The sequence below is a fragment of the Rhinatrema bivittatum genome, chromosome 5 (genome assembly GCF_901001135.1).
Source record: "Rhinatrema bivittatum chromosome 5, aRhiBiv1.1, whole genome shotgun sequence".
Lineage (NCBI taxonomy): Eukaryota > Metazoa > Chordata > Amphibia > Gymnophiona > Rhinatrematidae > Rhinatrema > Rhinatrema bivittatum.
In genome coordinates this window covers 161,629,754-161,648,075 of record NC_042619.1, presented here as the reverse complement: position 1 = coordinate 161,648,075, position 18,322 = coordinate 161,629,754, and positions in this window count along the sequence as shown.

Here is an 18,322-nt window from a genome sequence, read left to right as displayed (position 1 = left end):
CCCGGTGCCACCCCGACTCCTCCTCTTCTGGGGCTGACTCCACCCCGAGCTGGCTAATGCATGCGAAAAGGGACTGTTCACGTGGGTGGGCATGGTGGGGCGTGGTGGGGTGGGGCTGGAGCCTACAGGCACAACGGCCATTTGCTGCTGTGCCTGGGATTGTGGGTTGGCCCTGAGGCAGGCGCACCTTATAAAATAAAGGTTGGGGGGGTTTAGGTAGGACTGGAGGGTGGGTTAGGTAGGGGAAGAGAGGGGAAGAGAGGAGAAGGTGGGGTGGGGTGGAAGGAAAGTTCTCTCCAAGGCCACTCCGATTTCCGACCGGCCTTGGAGGGAATGGGGAAAGCCAGCATTATTGTGCACCCCCTTGCACACGCCGACCCCAGATTTTATCATATGCGTGCGGCTTCACGCACATGTTATAAAATCGGGCCTAGGTATTAAACTCCGGCCCCCTGTGTGTTATATCAACATTAGCATGGGTTACTGCACATTAGTAAACTGGCCTGTATATTAGGGGTGTGCATTCGTTTGCAACGTATTGGCAATCCGCAATGTATATGCCATATTTGTTGTATTCGTGCGGGTCAAGAAACATATGTTGAACCCCCACGAATACAACGTATCACTAACGAATAAACCCCCATCCTCCTGAAACCCCCAAGACTTGCCAAATATCCCTGGTTGTCCAGCGGGGGTTCTCGAGCGATCTCCTGCACTCGGGCCGTCGGCTGCTGGTATTCAAAATGGCGCCGATAGCCCCTGTGACATAGTAAGAGCAAAGGCTATTGGCACTATTTTGAATACTGGCAGCTGATGGCCTGATTGCAGTAGATCGCTCCAGGACCCCCGCTGTACCACCAGGGACTTTTGGCAAGTCTTGAGGAGGTCAGAAGTCCCCCCAAGGTCAGGAGTCCCTCCCAAAGACTTGGCAAAAGTCCCTGGTGGTCCAGCGGGAGTCCTGGAGCGATCTCCTGCACTCGGGCTGTCTGCTGCCAGTATTCAAAATGGTGCAGATAGCCTTTGCCCTTACTATGTCACAGGGGCTACCGGTGCCATTGGCCGGCTCCTGTCACATGGTGAGCACAAGATGGCACTGGCCGACTGAGCATGTAAATCTCTCCCCCTAAAACTTTGTTCACCACCAAAGCCTCACCCTGAGTTCAGAATGCCCCCTCTTATAGTGGTATAAAAAGTTGACATAGAAATGATGACATAGAAATGATGGCAGAAGAAGACAAAATGGCCCATCCAGTCTGCCCAGCAAGTTTCACACTTTTTTTTCATTTTTCTCATACTTATCTGCTACTCTTGGCTCTTAGTAACCTTTTGGTTCTATTTCCCTTCCATCCCCACCATTAATGTAGAGAGCAGTGTTGGAACTGCATCTAAGTGAAATATCTAGCTTAATTAGTTAGGGGTAGTAACCGCCACAATAAGCAAGCTACACCCATGCTTATTTGTTTACCCAGACTATGTAATTCAGTCCTTGTTGGTTGTTTTCTGTATATAGATCCACTTTTCTTTATTCCCCCTGTCATTGAAGCAGATAGTTATGTTGGATATGCATTGAAAGTGAATTATCAGACATTCTCCCCTGCCGTTGAAGCAGAGAACTATGTTGGATATGCATGAAGTATCAGACTTTCCCCCCTGCCGTTGAAGCAGAGCTATGCTGGATATGCTTGAAATATCAGTTGACTAATATGTGTGCCTGTCCAGATGGTCTCTCTCTGCCTGAATTTTTCAAATTTTCATATGCATCTCATGATGCGTTATTTATCGCATGCCTTATGGCATTATTGCAGGTGTTAGGGCCCTAATGCGATTTAAATAATACCCCAAATGTCATTTATCAGGTCTCTATCAAAATCCAGTATCTGCAGCAGATTATGATCAATGACTGATTATTTAATGAGAGTTCATAAAGTGCCAATATAAAGATGTCTCCTATGGCTACTTAATCCAACTCCAATGTAAAGGTTGTTGGAAAAAGGTTATAATCATTGGAAAACCCCAGCAGTCCAGTGTAACTTAAGTGGTGTACAGCAAAATGATGCTATACCACTTCAAAACTCACAGTTCTGTCGCAAAGATGTTGAATTGAAAGCTTCATGCAATAAGTCTTTTAATCCCGACACTGCACACATCGCGCATTCTGAGTGAAGAAGAAGCTCTTTTGACCCAGAAAAATAGCATTGCCACAATTTCAGCGTAAGCACAACACTCTATTGGTGATTTCTCATAGCCTAGACATATGGATATCATCCATGCTTAAAAGTCATTCCCTGATGAAGAGAACCCACTTGAAACATTGCAGTGTCGGGATTAAAAGACTTATTGCATGAAGCTTTCAATTCAGCATCTTTGCGACAGAACTGTGAGTTTTGAAGTGGTATAGCATCATTTTGCTGTACACCACTTAAGTTACACTGGACTGCTGGGGCTTTCCAATGATTATAACCTTTTTCCAACAACCTTTACATTGGAGTTGGATTAAGGAGCCATAGGAGGCATCTTTATATTGGCACTTTATGTGGTTTCCCCAGTTCAAAATACATACTTGCATTTTCTAGCTAGACTTTTTTATAATTTAGTATTAATCATACGATTGTCTGGCATCATCTGGATTTATTATTTTGAGTATTGATTATTTAATGAAACATCTCTGGGACAATTTATTTTCCTTTGGACCAACTCAATATATGCAGGACTAAGGAAATCTTCTTTTACCATAGATCCAGGAGAAGTTCCTATTTGTCTTCCTCCTGCATTTTAAGTGTTGGTGGATGATGTCTCTTGGAGCTGAATTCCTGCTCCTCTTATCCATTACCTCAAGAGTGAATGGATTTGAAGGCTATGAATAGTAGAGATGTGCATTCATTTATCATGAATTAGGCAATTTCAACAAAATTACCTAATTTGTAGTGGTTCGGGGGACCTGAACCACAAAACGGATTTTCCACGAACTTCGGGGAAAATTCATTTTTCAGGTTAGTGCAGGAGGAGGGGCACATTTATTAAAAAAACAAAACAAAACACCCCAACACTTCAATTTTACTTTCTTACAACCCCCCCACCATCCCGATCCCTCCTCAATGGCACCGGTTGCCCCTTTGACATCGTAAGGGAAAAGGGCCATCGGCGCCATTTTGATTCGTAGCAGCCACAACAGCCAGATGGCACGGAGGAAGAGATTGTTCGTGGGACCCTGCTGGATCACCAGGGCTTTTAGTAAGTCTTGGGGAGGGATCAGGATGGTGGGGGGGTTATAATACAGTAAATGTGAAGGGTTGGGGTTATTTTTTTTCCGATTCGGTGTTTTTTTTTATTCGTTTTTCCGGGTTCAGGTTCCAGCTTCGTTTTTGGTGAAAAACAATCCGTGGGAAAACGAGTTTTCCCACGAAGCACCCAAACTGAAACCTGATGCGAGCCAGAAAAATGAAGCTCATCTCTAATGAATAGGACACTACTTGTATAACAGTTGAACACTAAAAATTAACCAAACTGATGTCATCAGTGATGCCACCAACCTCAGGAATTCTACTTTATGGCTTCACAACTAGGACATCAATGTGAGCTACAAAGTTGTCTAAGGTCTTGCTACTACAAGCAATGGGCAATTCCTGAAAGATCAAGCATTGCATAAGAGTCTTTGTCTTTCTGAATGCATGGTATTTATTGTCTTCATATTTATCTCGGTATTCTTCCATTGTGTAGCAGAATAAGAAGCAGAGCATGCTGAGGTAGCCCTTATATTTATTCTGCATTCTTAAAGATATTCATGTTTAAACATACACAATTCATGTGGTTGTGGCCTGTATACTGAGATTATTAGCTTAACTACAGCATATTATTTCGGTTCCCTTTGTTGTGGCCTTATTATTTTATGCTTGAGAAATTTCTGATTACTTTTCCATGGCTGATAGGCAATTATCATAAACAGATGTTGTTTTCACAGATTTTTAGCCAACTTTCTCTTTTTATTTTCTTAAAATTCTGCAGATGTAATTATATTGATATGTGTACAACAAAGCTTTTTTATGGTTTTATATTATGATCTTCATAATATTGAATTTTCATCATTGTTTCCAATGGAAATGCATTTAAGAGCACATTCAGCTGTTGCAGTTTGGTGATTGAGGTGTTTGTGGTTTTAGTTTTGTGTCTTAGGCCTGGATTTTCTAAGTTCACAGAACTTAGAAAATCTGGTGGTAATGGGGGCTGGGGGGGTCAAAGCAGGGGGCGGGCCTGCGAAAGCTGGCAGCGATTGCACCACCGCGGTGCTATCGCCCGCCGGCATACACAAACCAATAGCGTCACCATGAAAGGTGGTGCTATTGGCCGCATTACTGACGCAGATAAGGCTCCTTATCTTTTTGCCGTCAGCGATGTCTTCGCATCGCCCGCCCTGATACCACCCCGACTCCTCTCCTTCCAGTGCTGACGCTGCCCAGAACCCACCCCGATACCTTTGGAAAATGACCCCCTTAGCTTGTACTTGTATCACATCATAGGAAGGGTACATCTTCTACTATATGCCATATGTTGATTATGTCAGGTGGAATATTTTGCAAATCCAAAAAGAAGTAATGAGGCTCAAGAATATTGTAATCAATCTGATATAGTATTACTGGACCATTCTATAAATCAACATAAAAAGGGTTCGTCTCACTTATTACAAGACTTATTAGCTGCCTTTTACTCATAAAGGATATGAATATTTTTATTTGCCCAAATCAATAAATAACATTTTTTGCAGGAAATATTTCTAAGTCCAGAAATGGGGTGACTAAAGTCTTACATATATATAAATATTTTGACAAAACACAAAAAAATCAGATTTTTATTTAAATAAAGTTTGAAATATTGATACTGTATTTGTTTTATAATATAACATAGACCATATCAGGTATATGTTTAATGAACTACAACTTTATTAAATAAATTTATCTAGACGGAGAACTGTAAACCATTTATGAAAGAGAATTTGAATATTTTTAAATAAAGTTGCTTTCTTGAAAAGAGTATATCAGAAGTCTTAAATATCTTTAAGTAATATTTTGATCACACTATAATCACAAAACATACACTTTCAAAGTACTTACAAACATGTGTATGTCTCAACTCCACAGAAATGAATGAGAAAAAGTAAAAAAAGAATTTAATTTTATTTATATTGAAAACTTTGTTTTATTATATTGAGGCAATACTGTACATAAATTTGGAACTGCTAATATATATGTAAAATGCTAATATAAGAAAAATACTTCAGTTTCATTGGATACTTTGGTTTGCAATAAGCTACTATAAACAGAAATGATAAGCATAGGCCCCAGTTTCCTGCAGCAAATTTTTCAAGATTTTATGCCAATCATTAACAAATTATATGGTAGATTTTTAAAGAATATGTGGCAAGTGTGTGTCAAGTTTGCATAAACTGGTATAGTTTCATGTATTTCCTTATGCAAAAAAAGTCATTTTTTGTTCAAAAACTTACATTTTGTTTTTGAACAATGTTTAAACTATATATAAATACAAAATACAGCATGTATAAACAATATTTTTATTTATTTTAGAACATGCCTTACCTGCCTTGTCCTTTTCTCTTGGGGCCTCATTTTCTAAAGTATCGCAGGCCTGCAATACTTTAGAAAATTGCGCTACTCTGGGACGGGGGGTCGGGCGGGGGGGCGGTGCGATCACTGCCGGCATCGTGCCCAATAACTACACCATAGAAGGTGTAGTTATTGGGCGCGAAATAGCGAGCGAAAAGGGCCTTACCTTTCCGCTCTGCGCGCCGTTCTCACTGAGTCGGCCCCGGTGATGCCCCCGACTCCTCCTCGATTTCAGTAGCGCAGGCCTGTGCTACTTTTGCTATCTATCGCAGGCTTGCGCTAACAGCGCAAGCCTGCGATAGCTTTGGAAAATGAGGCCCTAAGTGAGGTACAAAATAAAACTTTTAACAATCATTGCACATCACAAGTTATAATGTAAGCAAGCATATCCCCATCCTGTTTTAAGTGTCATCAAATGATGAGGTATAGATCCATTTGCTATACATCCTTTGAGCAATAGTCAGATCTTGAATGCCTGATTAAACATAGGAGGTTCTTATGGCCTGGATTGGCCACTGTTGGAAACAGGATGCTGGGCTTGGTGGACCCTTGGTCTGACCCAGTATGGCATTTTCTTATGTTCTTATGTTCTTAATTTTCAAAAAATTGTGCCTAGTGGCATATATTTGTGTACTTGCTGTGTGTAGTTTGACCATAGTATTTTATAACACATGCATTAACACAAATTCGCTAAGGATGTGCATAAGAAAATAATTTGCTTTGTTGTATTCATTTGTTTCTTGGGAAGCTCAAATAATGGGGTCTAAGACAATTAATGCTTATAGAAACATAGAAATGATGGCAGAAGAAGACCAAACAGCCCATCCAGTCTGCCCAGCAAGCATTCACACTTTTTTTTTCTCTCATACTTATCTGTTACTCTTGGCTCTTAGTAACCTTTTTTATTCTATTTCCCTTCCACCCCCACCATTAATGTAGAGAGCAGTGTTGGAACTGCATCTAAGTGAAATAGCTTAATTAGTTAGGGGTATTAACCACCGCAATAAGCAAGCTACACCCATGCTTATCTGTTTATCCAGTCTATGTAATTCTGTCCTTGTTGGTTTTTGCCTGAATAAAGATCCATGTTTCTTCATTCCCCCCTACCTTGAAGCAGAGAGCTATGCTGGATATGCGTGAAGTGTCAGACTTTCTCCCCTGCCGTTGAAGCAGAGAGCTATGCTTTATATGCATTGAAAGTGAAGTATCAGGCTTATTTGGTTTGGGGTTGTAACTGCCATAACAAGCAAGCTACTCCCTGCTTTTTTGTGAATGCAAATCCTTTTTTCCACATTTCCTCAATGCCGCTGAAGCTTAGTGCAATGTTGGAGTCACATTAACCGAGTGTATGTTTATTGAATAAGGGTACTATCACCAGGTAGTAGCCGTCGTTCCTCTGAGCCACCCACTCTTCATTTCACATCCTCTAGACCAGTAGTTCTCAACCCTGTCCTGGGGACCCCACCAGCCAGTCGGGTTTTCAGGATACCCACAATGAATATGCATGAGAGAAAATTTGCATGTTATGGAGGCAGTGCATGCAAATGTTCTCTCATGCATATTCATTGTGGATATCTTGAAAACCCGACTGGCTGGTGGGGTCCCCAGGACAGGGTTGAGAACAACTGCTCTAGACTTTATGGATCCACAGTGTTTATCCCACACCTCTTTGAAGTTCTTTACAGTTTTGGTCTTCACCACTTCCTCCAGAAGGTCATTCAAGGCATCCACCACCCTCTCCATGAAGAAATACTTCCTGACATTGGTTCTGAGTCTTCCTCCCTAGAGTTTTAAATCTTGACCCCTGGTTCTGCTGATTTTTTTCCAAAGGTAAAGGTTTGTCATTATCTTTGGATCATTAAAACCTTTCAAGTATCTGAAAGTCTGTATCATATCACCTCTGCTCCTCCTTTCCTCCAGGGTGTAAGAACATAAGAACATAAGAAATTGCCATGCTGGCTCAGACCAAGGGTCCATCAAGGCCAGCATCCTGTTTCCAACAGTGGCCAATCCAGGCCATAAGAACCTAGCAATTACCCAAACACTAAGAAGATCCCATGCTATTGATGCAATTAATAGCAGTGGCTATTCCCTAAGTAAACTTGATTAATAGCCATTAATGGACTTCTACAAGAATTTATCCAAACCTTTTTTGAACCCATCTACACTAAGGGGCGGATTTTCAGAGCCCTGCTCGCCTAAATCCACCCAAAACCGGGTAGATTTAGGCGAGCAGGGCCCTGCGCGCCGGTGAGCCTATTTTACATAGGCCTACCGGCGCGCGCAGAGCCCCGGGACTCGCGTAAGTCCCGGGGTTCTCTGAGGGGGGCGTGCCGGGGGCGTTCGGGGGGCGGGCCCGGTCGTCGCTGCGTTTAGGGGGCGTGTCAGCAGCATTTTAGGGGCGGGTACGGGGGCGTGGCTACGGCCCGGGGCGGTCCGGGGGCATTCCCTCCAAGGCCGCTCCGATTTCGGAGCGGCCTTGGAGGGAACGGGGGTAGGCTGTGCGGCTCGGCGCTCGCTGGCTATACAAAATCAATAGCCTTGCGCGCGCCGATCCAGGTTTTTAGCAGATACGCGCGGCTCCGCGCGTATCTACTAAAATTCCGCGTACTTTTGTTTGCGCCTGGAGCGCCAACAAAAGTATGCCAACGCGCCTTGTTTGAAAATCTACCCCTTACTGCACTAACCACATCCTCTGGCAACAAATTCCAGAGCTTTATTGTGCGTTGAGTGAAAAAGAATTTTCTCTTAGCCTTAACAGTGCTACTTGCTAACTTCATGGAATGCCCCCTAGTCCTTCTATTATTTGAAAGTGTAAATAACCAATTCACATTTACCCGTTCAAGACCTCTCATGATCCTAAAGACCTCCATCATATCCCCCCTCAGCCATCTCTTCTCCAAGCTGAACAGCCCTAACCTCTTCAGTATATTTCAGGTAAGAACCAGGCTAGAGTTAGTTGATCCTGAAAAACTAATATCTGTGGCTGAATCATGCGTGTTTTTATCAGCCATTTATAAAAGATTCATGTACTGCTTGAACCTGGGAAGCAAGATTGTGAAGGGATTTTTTAAGGTCACAGCTGTGTTCATCTCTGCTATACCTTTGTCTCTCCAATAATAAGGAGAACAGGGGAAATTTAAAGTCCAGGAGAGAAGTTTACTTCCTGAGAGGGAAAAAGATTCATTGATGATACCTGCTCTATTATAAACATATCCTCTGTGAATGAGGGAAGCAGATAATTTCAGTGATTTGTTTTTTAAGGTGTATCTGGCTAGTTAATGTGGGACCTAAGGGCCAATTTGCTTAAACTGCTTACCTATATTACTTATAAGGTTAATCAGTAACAGAATCCCACAGCACAAAGTTGTTCTAATAAGGAAAATAGAGTACAACACTTCACATTCAGTGAAGGGAACAAATTAAATGCTGGAAAGAATTGATATTCAGAGTTTAAAACTCAGAATTGTAAGTGTGAAAAGAGATACAAGTACAGTGGTGAACTATTATACTTGTACTGCAGCAAAGAGGACAACCCTGTATTCTAAACCCAGGAGATATATGTATATATTTCTAAAGAGTGACTCAGCCTTATATTATTTCAGTACCTTGTCTGGAAAACAGTGCCCTGAAGTAAATGTGTGAGCATAAAAAGAGAGTGAGAGTGCAATTTCTGTAAAACATATGGAAGAAACTGCTGAAGCTATTCCTCTTTGCATAGATTGTGAGGGAGAAATTTAATTTATTTTTTTTTCATTCAGTAAGCTAGCCCAGTCCAACAAGAACCTTGGAGAACAGTTTGAGGGAACTCAAATTAGTACATTTGAGGAAGAGACTGTTGGTGCCAGTGTAGTTAGGAATACCCCATTTCTCTTATTTAAAGCTTAGTGAGGCACAAAGTCAAGCCAGGCAATTGTGCTCCCCAATTGGATTCCTCCTGTTGCTCAAGCTACGAGCCCTAACAGTGGTTTAGCCAGCTACATGATTAAACAGCGGTGGAAGGGAAGAAGATTGACTGCAGAGCAAAGGAAACAGCTAATTGTATCCATCCCAGAACCAACACAGTCTAGCTAGACTAGGGAAAAACTGAGCTATCACCAACATTTACATAGAGAATACTGGGAAAAGAGACTGAAACCGTCGTACTTACCTAAATGGATGAAAATAGAGTTACAGTATACAAAAAAGACAAAGTCATTTTTTTAAAAAGAAAAGTGGCCAAGTTATCTGATAAGTACTCTTTTGGGGTAAAGAACTGGTTTTATTCATTTTCACCTTTTATATGTATACATATCTATTGAAATATAACAAGAAAACTGAACATTCATCCTGACAGTGTTATTGCTATTGATTACTTGTTCTTAAAACTTGCTAAAGAGAAATTGTTGCGCTTGCGGCCATGGAGTACCGCGGTCGGCTTCTCTTACCCGATGCTGCTCCATGGTGGGATCGGGCCCAGGTTCCATAGAAATGGCAGGAAGCCGCTGCTGACTTGCAGTGCCGCCGCTGTTCATGATCCACCTCCCCGACGTGAGCCCCAGCGACGCCGCTGGCCCCTTCTCTCTCCATGCTCCTCCAGAAAGGGACCTCCTTATGTCTTTTAGAGGGCCCATGGTGGGAAAATACTGCCGACCCTCTCAGATGACATCATCCCTGAGGTAGTATATAAGGCTGGATCCTGCTTCCAGCCTTTGCCTTGACAACAGGTCTCCTCGCTTCCTGCGATCTGCGTGTTGTTCCTGAGTTCCTGCCCTCATCATTGCTTCCCTTTATCTTTGGCTTTGACTTCAGACCAGATTTGACCATGAGCTTCGCTGCCTGCCACGACCCTTGCCTGGACACCAATGATGAGCTACATCACCTGCCATGACCCTTGCCTGGACACTGACTATGAGCTACACTGCCTGCCATTTCTCTGGACTTCCATCTTTGCGGAGGCCCCACGTAAATCCAGCCGGCCTTGGAACCCAAGCTCGCAACCTGAGGGGAACGTGGGCTGGTAGTGATGAAGCTCCAGTGAGGTCTCTGCTAGTCTTCTGCCTTACCTACCAACAGTGGACCCTGTGGGGCTCCTCCCCACAGGTGGCAACAACTCCCTCTCAGTCCAAGCGTCTGCCATCAGAATAGTAACAAATAAAAGTTAATTCTTCCAAACATTTACATATAATTGCATTTCATCTATGTTATTTCCATCAAGACTCTGTCTTCCCTCTCTACCCCTGAGAGACTGCTGAGGTAAGTTCTGTTCCTTATTTCTTTTGAAGAAAATCCATCAGGAAGAAGAGCAGTCACATTTTTCCTATCTCAGTCAGTATTTTGATAACATCTAATAGTGGCTCTTATTAACATCTGATATCCTATTAACTGGAATTTTTCACTCAGCCATTGAAGTGGGAGAGTCACTACCACAAAGTGTCCAATTGGTGATAATAGGAAGGCTTAAAATAAAAGAGTATGAAAAATGGTTTTCTTTTGTGAAAGTTATAAATGAGGAGTAAAATTTGCTATGAAGATTTTTTTTTTTTACAGGATCCATTATCAGGAAATGGAGCTGTTCCTCACTCCAGTCCAAAGTAACTCATGCCCAAGACAGGAATACATATATTTGGGGTTGAATATTCCAGAAGTTAAGTAATAGGGGAATATCTGCACTAGGATGATCCAGCACATGAAAGGATAGTGGGAAGTATTAATGAAACATCTGGTAACTTGTGTCCTCAATTAGCCCAAATGAAGAATTATTTTTCCCATCAAAAATTCTGGTTTCATCACAGTTTCTATTTGACTTTTTCCTTATATTAGACTTCAGGAACCAAAAACTAATTTGGTAGAATCAAGCACTATATTTTTAAGCTAACTTCATATCAAATGAAATCATCAAATGGTAAACAAAATAATTACTGATTTAAAATAGTATCACTTTTAACCTGTATGTACCTCTAATTATATCTAAATTTCTAATTTAATGAAATTATGGATACTAAATATGGCTTGTTGAAGATCCCACAACAGATTGATACAATTAAGGAAGTATTAAAGTACAAAACTGAATTGAATCCATCAGGGATAACTGTAATTGCATGTACACTTTCTAGACAAGGAAGGTATTCACTGAGGAAATAATGTAAAAGCAACTAAGACAAATGGACATTACCTGGACCATCTGCTACCATCAGAAGAGTTAAAGACAATGCTGCATATAATCTGTCGGTAATCTGAAACACCTTTGTGCTTTAATTTATTTTTGTAATCCATTATGCTAGTTTATCCCAAATTCCACTCCTTGAATATATGCTTACAAATTTCTTAGGATCTTCCCCATCTCTGCCACCAGTCTATTTTAAATATTTCAATATTGATGGTTTGTGATACTATCCATTCCTATGCACAGTGTTCCTGGTTTATTGTACAAGACAAGGATAATACAGCAAATGCACAATATTGCCCAGATGTAAGATGCATGATTCTTGCTGATTTCTTGAGAATATGTATGCATTTTTACATACATATAAAATGCATATTTTGCTTTGATACATATTTTGCTTTGATACAATTGAATATTTTCCATTTTCTTGAATTTTAAGTATCAATTTTTGTATCAAATCAATTTCTGAATGAAATATACATCACTTATAGCTAATGGACATATAAGTGAAATTAGAAGGAACACATTGCTGCTCAATAAATACAGAATATCCTACAATGCTGTACAGCAAAGTAAAAGTGCAGCTGCTGGGGGAAGCGAGCGAGAGTGAAGGAGGGGGTCGTTGCCCTCCCCGAGTCCTACCAGGAGCCGAGAACCCCGTGGAACCATCTGCCGGCAGGAAGTGCTGGGGGCGCGGCTGAGTGACATCAGCAAGGGCGTCCCCCCACCGACGATAAGACCAGCGGTGCTGAGAGCATATACCGGGGAAGCGAGCGAGAGTGAAGGAGGGGGTCGTTGCCCTCCCCGAGTCCTACCAGGAGCCGAGGACCCCGTGGAACCATCTGCCGGCAGGAAGTGCTGGGGGCGCGGCTGAGTGACGTCAGCAAGCGCGTCCCCCCACCGATGATAAGAACAGCGGAAGTGCGGCGCACCGCCGGCGCGCCTCCTAAGCCGCGTGCTCCGCGCTCCAAAGGGGCGCGCGGCTTGGTCCGGCTTAGTCCGGAGGAGTCCGGAGTCCGGCGTCTATCCTTTACATTTTACGAGTGATTAACTATTTCCTATTCATGGGCAGGAAAAGGAAGGCAAACATCTTTACATCTTCACCAGTGCCACAAGATCGCACCGGCCCCATGGACCACCATGTCACTCGACTGGTGGAAAAGCCACAAGAGGACAGTTTGGGAGCTGTGTCCTTGGTCTCCCTTAGTCCTGGCGACGGACCTTCTTCTCCACCCCAACCGAATCCAGAAACATCAGGAGAAACAGCAATCAATCTGGTAGGAGCAGTCTATGGGGGGTCAGGAAGATTACAACAACCTGACACCTCTAAGACTGAAGATATAAGACCTTCCTTATCTTTGGAAGTATCTAAAGTTAAGCTACCAGTTGATATACAATGTAGTATGGACCCGGTAGCAATACCGGATAATTTTACATTGGCTGATTTAGGGCGAATGATATCACGGCTTGACCATAATGTTGTCTTGATGAATAACTCCTTGTCCACAGTAATTAATGCAAATAGGGAGTTAATAGAAGTACATACTAAGAAAATTACTCAATGTGAGAAAGATGTTAATGTTTTGTCTAATAAGGTACAATTAATGCAGAATTCTGGTAATGTGTTTATTCGTGATAGCATAGTCATGCATAAAGAAATTGAACATATAGAAAATATGTTAAGATCTAAAAATCTAAGAATTACAAATTTTCCTTTAACACACTTATTATCTCCGGAAGAGATGTTTAAAAAATTATTGAGAGAAATATTACTTTATGAAGATAAAGCTATCCCAAAGGTATCTAGAATATTTTATTTTCCCTTTAAAAGAACTAAAAAGGAGGAAGAAAATGTGGGTACAGAAACACCTTCTAGTATAGGGGTATCTACATTTTTGGAAGAATCCCTTGACATAATTAACAAGAGAGCTACCCTTTTTATTTCCTTTATAACAGAGCAGGACAAGGAGGGAGTATTCAAAAAGTTTTTTGGTTGTAAAGATGTGCCCTTTTGTGGTCAAAAGATACAAATTTTCCCTGATGTGGCTCGGGCCACACAATTAAAGAGGAAACATTTCCTGAAATTAAAAGATCAAGTGTTGGCATTAGGAGCCAATTTCTTTTTGAAATTTCCATGTTTATGCTTTATAACATATCAGGGTAAAAAATTTGCCTTTTCTGACCCATCACATCTAGAGGTGTTTTTGTCAGATAAAAATCAAGCAGTGTGTTCAGAGAATAAGTTCCAATAAAGTAAATGCACTCCTTCTCTCTTAGGTGAAATTTGTACTAGGAGTTCATTTCTAGAAAAGAAATCCTAGATTATAAGATATATATGAATAAATATATATTATTTCCTTAATTTCCCCCTATTATATGATATGTTTGCAAGTATAAAAAGTTGGTTATATATTATATGACGTGAATATTGAATGTATAACATATTTTCCTGTTATTTCATTTCATGAAGATGTTTGTAATGAAAACGATAAAGTTTAAATAAAAAAAAAAAAAGTGCAGCTGCTTTCATGTATAGCACTGCACTGTTCTTTATAAATGTCTTTATGATTTTTACCTGTGGCTGTTTCCTTTTTCAACCTAAGAGCTTGGGTAGGAACAGATGACCCTTGCTGTCATAATTTCAAAACCAGAATGCCAAAACACAAGCCTGCAGCTCTAATGAGCTATTTTTTAAACTACATTCTTTAGTGGTTCAATATAGCAGATCCATTTAACTTTTAGTCCCTGTGGTCAGTACTATTAGTGTTGTTCCTGACCTTGATAGTCTCCATGCACCACTGGCTAAAAGCCTCAGCATAACACATATGAGATTGCATGATGTCAAACCAACCTTAAATTTAATTGAACTTAAAGTAAAGGTTTCTTCCTCCTTCTCAAGTCCACTGGGTTTTGGCAGAAATGGAGGCACGTAACCATTCTTTGGAAAAGAAAAATGGCAGCTGTGGAAAGAAAGTTAGTGGATCTTGTCCAAGATTATATAAAGCTTGATTAAAAACTGAAAACAAAATTGCTAAAATTTAAAATGTGAGAATATGTACAATCTCAGATTCCTGAAAAAGTGGAGTGAGAAGAATATTTATAAAAGTTTTGTGCCAGTAATTTTGTCATTGATATTACAGAATTATTTGTATTAGTAAATATGGAACAATATTTGTACTGGATGACAGTTTGGATAAATTCTCCATGTAGTATTATTTCTGGATTCCTAATTACAGGGATAATATATGGCAGGGATGAAATGCTATTATTTTGTTGTACGTGTCAACTCCTGACCAAGAAATCATCAGACCCCAATGTAATGCACATAACATAAGCATGAAGGCCCTTGCTTCATTTTATCAGACCCCCAACCCAGTCTGAAACAAAAAAGCCATGCACCTTTTTTTGGACAACAAAAGTTTTACAGATTTTAATACCTTCACACTTTAATGAACGAATCACAGCTTTTGATAAATGAAAAATCACTGTTTATGTTTGTATCCTGCTAAATGATTAAAGGCAATACTCATCTGCAAGGAGTTGTTGACCTTCTTTAACTATTTTCCCTCTTTGTCTAACTGCAATGCTTTTTATCAAAATGGCTATGTCTTATCCATCTGTGCTGTACTGAAAGGGGCATGGAACAGCAGCACCTTGTTGTTCTCACAACTTTCTTTATAATCTACTATTGCACCTGATTAACTGTGTTTTTATTTTCTTTCAAATCCATTTATTAAATTTTAAAACAGTGAGTTACAATAAACAATCATATGACACAGCAAGACTTATTAACATTTTCCTTCAGTATATACAATACAAATGGACATTCACAATATACTCAGTCTTTCCATTCTCCCTCCCTAACTCCCCCCTTCTCTGCCCTTCCCCCCATCTGTTATATGAATACATTCTCATGGGATTATAAAGGAGATTAGAGAAACAATGAAGGTCTATAGGTTCAGTATCACATTCTGTACCAAAATGAGAGATAATCTATAAAGTTTTGCCATACATTGATCATGATCTTGTGTTTGTTAGTAGATTATGATTTAGTAGATTATGATTTAGCAGTTAAATATCTTAACCATCTTAGGCCTGGGTTTTTTAATGTCACAGAGCTCTTTGTATCGTGCGGTAACGAGGGGTGGGGGATGGGCAAAGCAGGGGGCAGGCCTGCGAAAGCCGGCAGCAATCGCACCTCCGTGGTATTATCGATGCCAGCTTTAGCACCCGATAGCGCCACCGTGAAAGGTGGTGCTATTGGGTGCACTACTGCCAGCGATAACAGGTCTTACCTTATCGCCGCCAACAAAGTTTCCACCCCAACTCCTCCTCTTCAGGTCCTGACTCCACCACGACTCCAACCCTTTTCGTGTGTGATACGGTTAGAAAATGACCCCCTTAGTTTCCCACTGAGCCAATTTTGATTCTTCTTTTTCTATCAAAGTAGTTAAAATAGTTTTCTTTGCAATCTATCCTACTTTATCTATAAACACTTTGGGGTAGATTTTTAAAAACAGCGCGATCGCGTACTTTTGTTTGCGTGTATCCTCTAAAATCCTGGATCGGCGCAGCAAGGCTGCCGACTTTGGGCAGCCGGCGCGCGCCGAGCAGCGCAGCTTGCTTCTGTTCCCTCCGAAGCCGCTTTGAAATTGGAGCGGCCTCGGAGGGAACTCTCTTTCGCCCTCCCCTCACCTTCCCCTCCCTTCCTCTACCTAACCCACCCCCCCGGCCCTATCTAACCCCCCCCCCTTACCTTTGTCCGTAGATTTACACCTGCGAGAAGCAGACGTAAATCTACGCGCGCCAGCGAACTGCTGGCGCGCCGTCCTCCGACCCAGGGGCTGGTCCGGAGGCCTGGACCATGCCCCCGGGCCGGTGCCACGCCCCGGTCCCGCCCCCAAAACGCCATGCCCTGCCCCCGAAACGCAGTGTCATCGGTCCCACCCCTGACACGCCCCCGACACGCCCCCTTCCAAAAACCCCGGGACCTGCTTTTCGAAGATGGCTCATTTTGTGGTGCTCTCCAGCCTTCCTTCTGCCCTGGAGCTAGCCAAACTATTCATCCGCCACATCTTCCACCTTCATGAATTCCAGAGACACATCCTCTCGGATAGGGGTGTCCAATTCATGGCTAAATTCTGGTGGTTGCTTTGTAAAAAATTTGACATCGCCCTGGACCTCACATTGGCCTATCACCCTCAGGCCAATGGACAGACAGAAAGGACTAATCATACCCTGAAGCAGTTTCTTCAGGCGTACGTAAACTCTCAGCAGAACAACAGGTCTGACTTATTGCTATGTGCTGAGTTTGCCTTGAACTCCCATCAGTCTGCGTCTACTGGGTCAATGCCCTTTCAAGTAGTGTACGGTCGCCAGCCTCTGCCTCCTCTTCCAATACCTTTGTCTGTACATTCTCCAGCAGTGCAAGCCTCTGCTCAAGAACTGCATCAACTCTGGGAACATACCAAACAGCTTCTGCAACAAGCTGCCTTAAAATCATAGAAGTTCTAAGATGCCCATCATCGGGCAGCTCCTCAGTTGAACCCCAGAGACAAGGTGTGGCTCACGACCCGCTTTATTTGCTTAAAGTTACCTTCAGCTCACTTTGCTTCCAGATACGTCGGGCCCTGTTCTGTACTCCGCCAGCTGGGCCCCGTCACTTATAGCCTTCATCTACCCACTTCGCTCAAAATTTATAATGCTTTCCACATCTCACTGTTAAAACCACTCATCCTATCAGAATTCTCCAAGAAAACTCCAGAACCCCAACTGCTAGCTTCGGAAGAAGATATCACGTATCAGGTTGAGGACATCTTGGAAGTAATTTATTTATTTATTTAACAGTTTTTTATACCGACCTTCATAGTAAATTACCATATCGGATCGGTTTTACAGTTTAACAAAGGGAAAAAAGAAAACTAGAGTAACAAATTCACGTAAACGAAAGATAACAATAAGTAGGAATAAGTCAAAGTTACAATCAACAGGGGGCACGGGAAGTGTTGGGAATATCTGATCTCAGTCTCACCCTCTCCAACCGACCTACCAGATCAAACAATAAAGGCTCCTTCCAGGTTCCCTCTCTAAAGAAGGCACGCCTCTCATCCACAAGAGATCATGCCATCTCTATAGCCAGCCCCTCACGATGGAATTCTCTTCCTGCCTTTCTTCGCCTTGAGCCCTCGCCTGCCAAATTCAAAAAGAAACTTAAAACTTGGCTCTTTAAACAAGCATACCCAGACTAGTCAGACACCTCCCCTCCATGATCCTCCCTCCCATCTCCACTTAGCCTGTATAAAATTTGCCGTGTTTTCTGTACAGAATTTTTTACTGTTCATTATCTTGATGATCTTGTTCCAGTTTGTTGTTTACATAAGTTTATATCATGTATTATGTACCCTCTATGCATCGTTGCACTTTTTCAGCCCCTCTGCCTCCTGCCTGTTCTCTCCCCTTCCCCCTCCCTGTTCATTGTAATTTCCATCTGCTCGCAGTTATTATGTAAACCGGCATGATGTTCACCACTAATGTCGATATATAAAATTATTAAATAAATAAA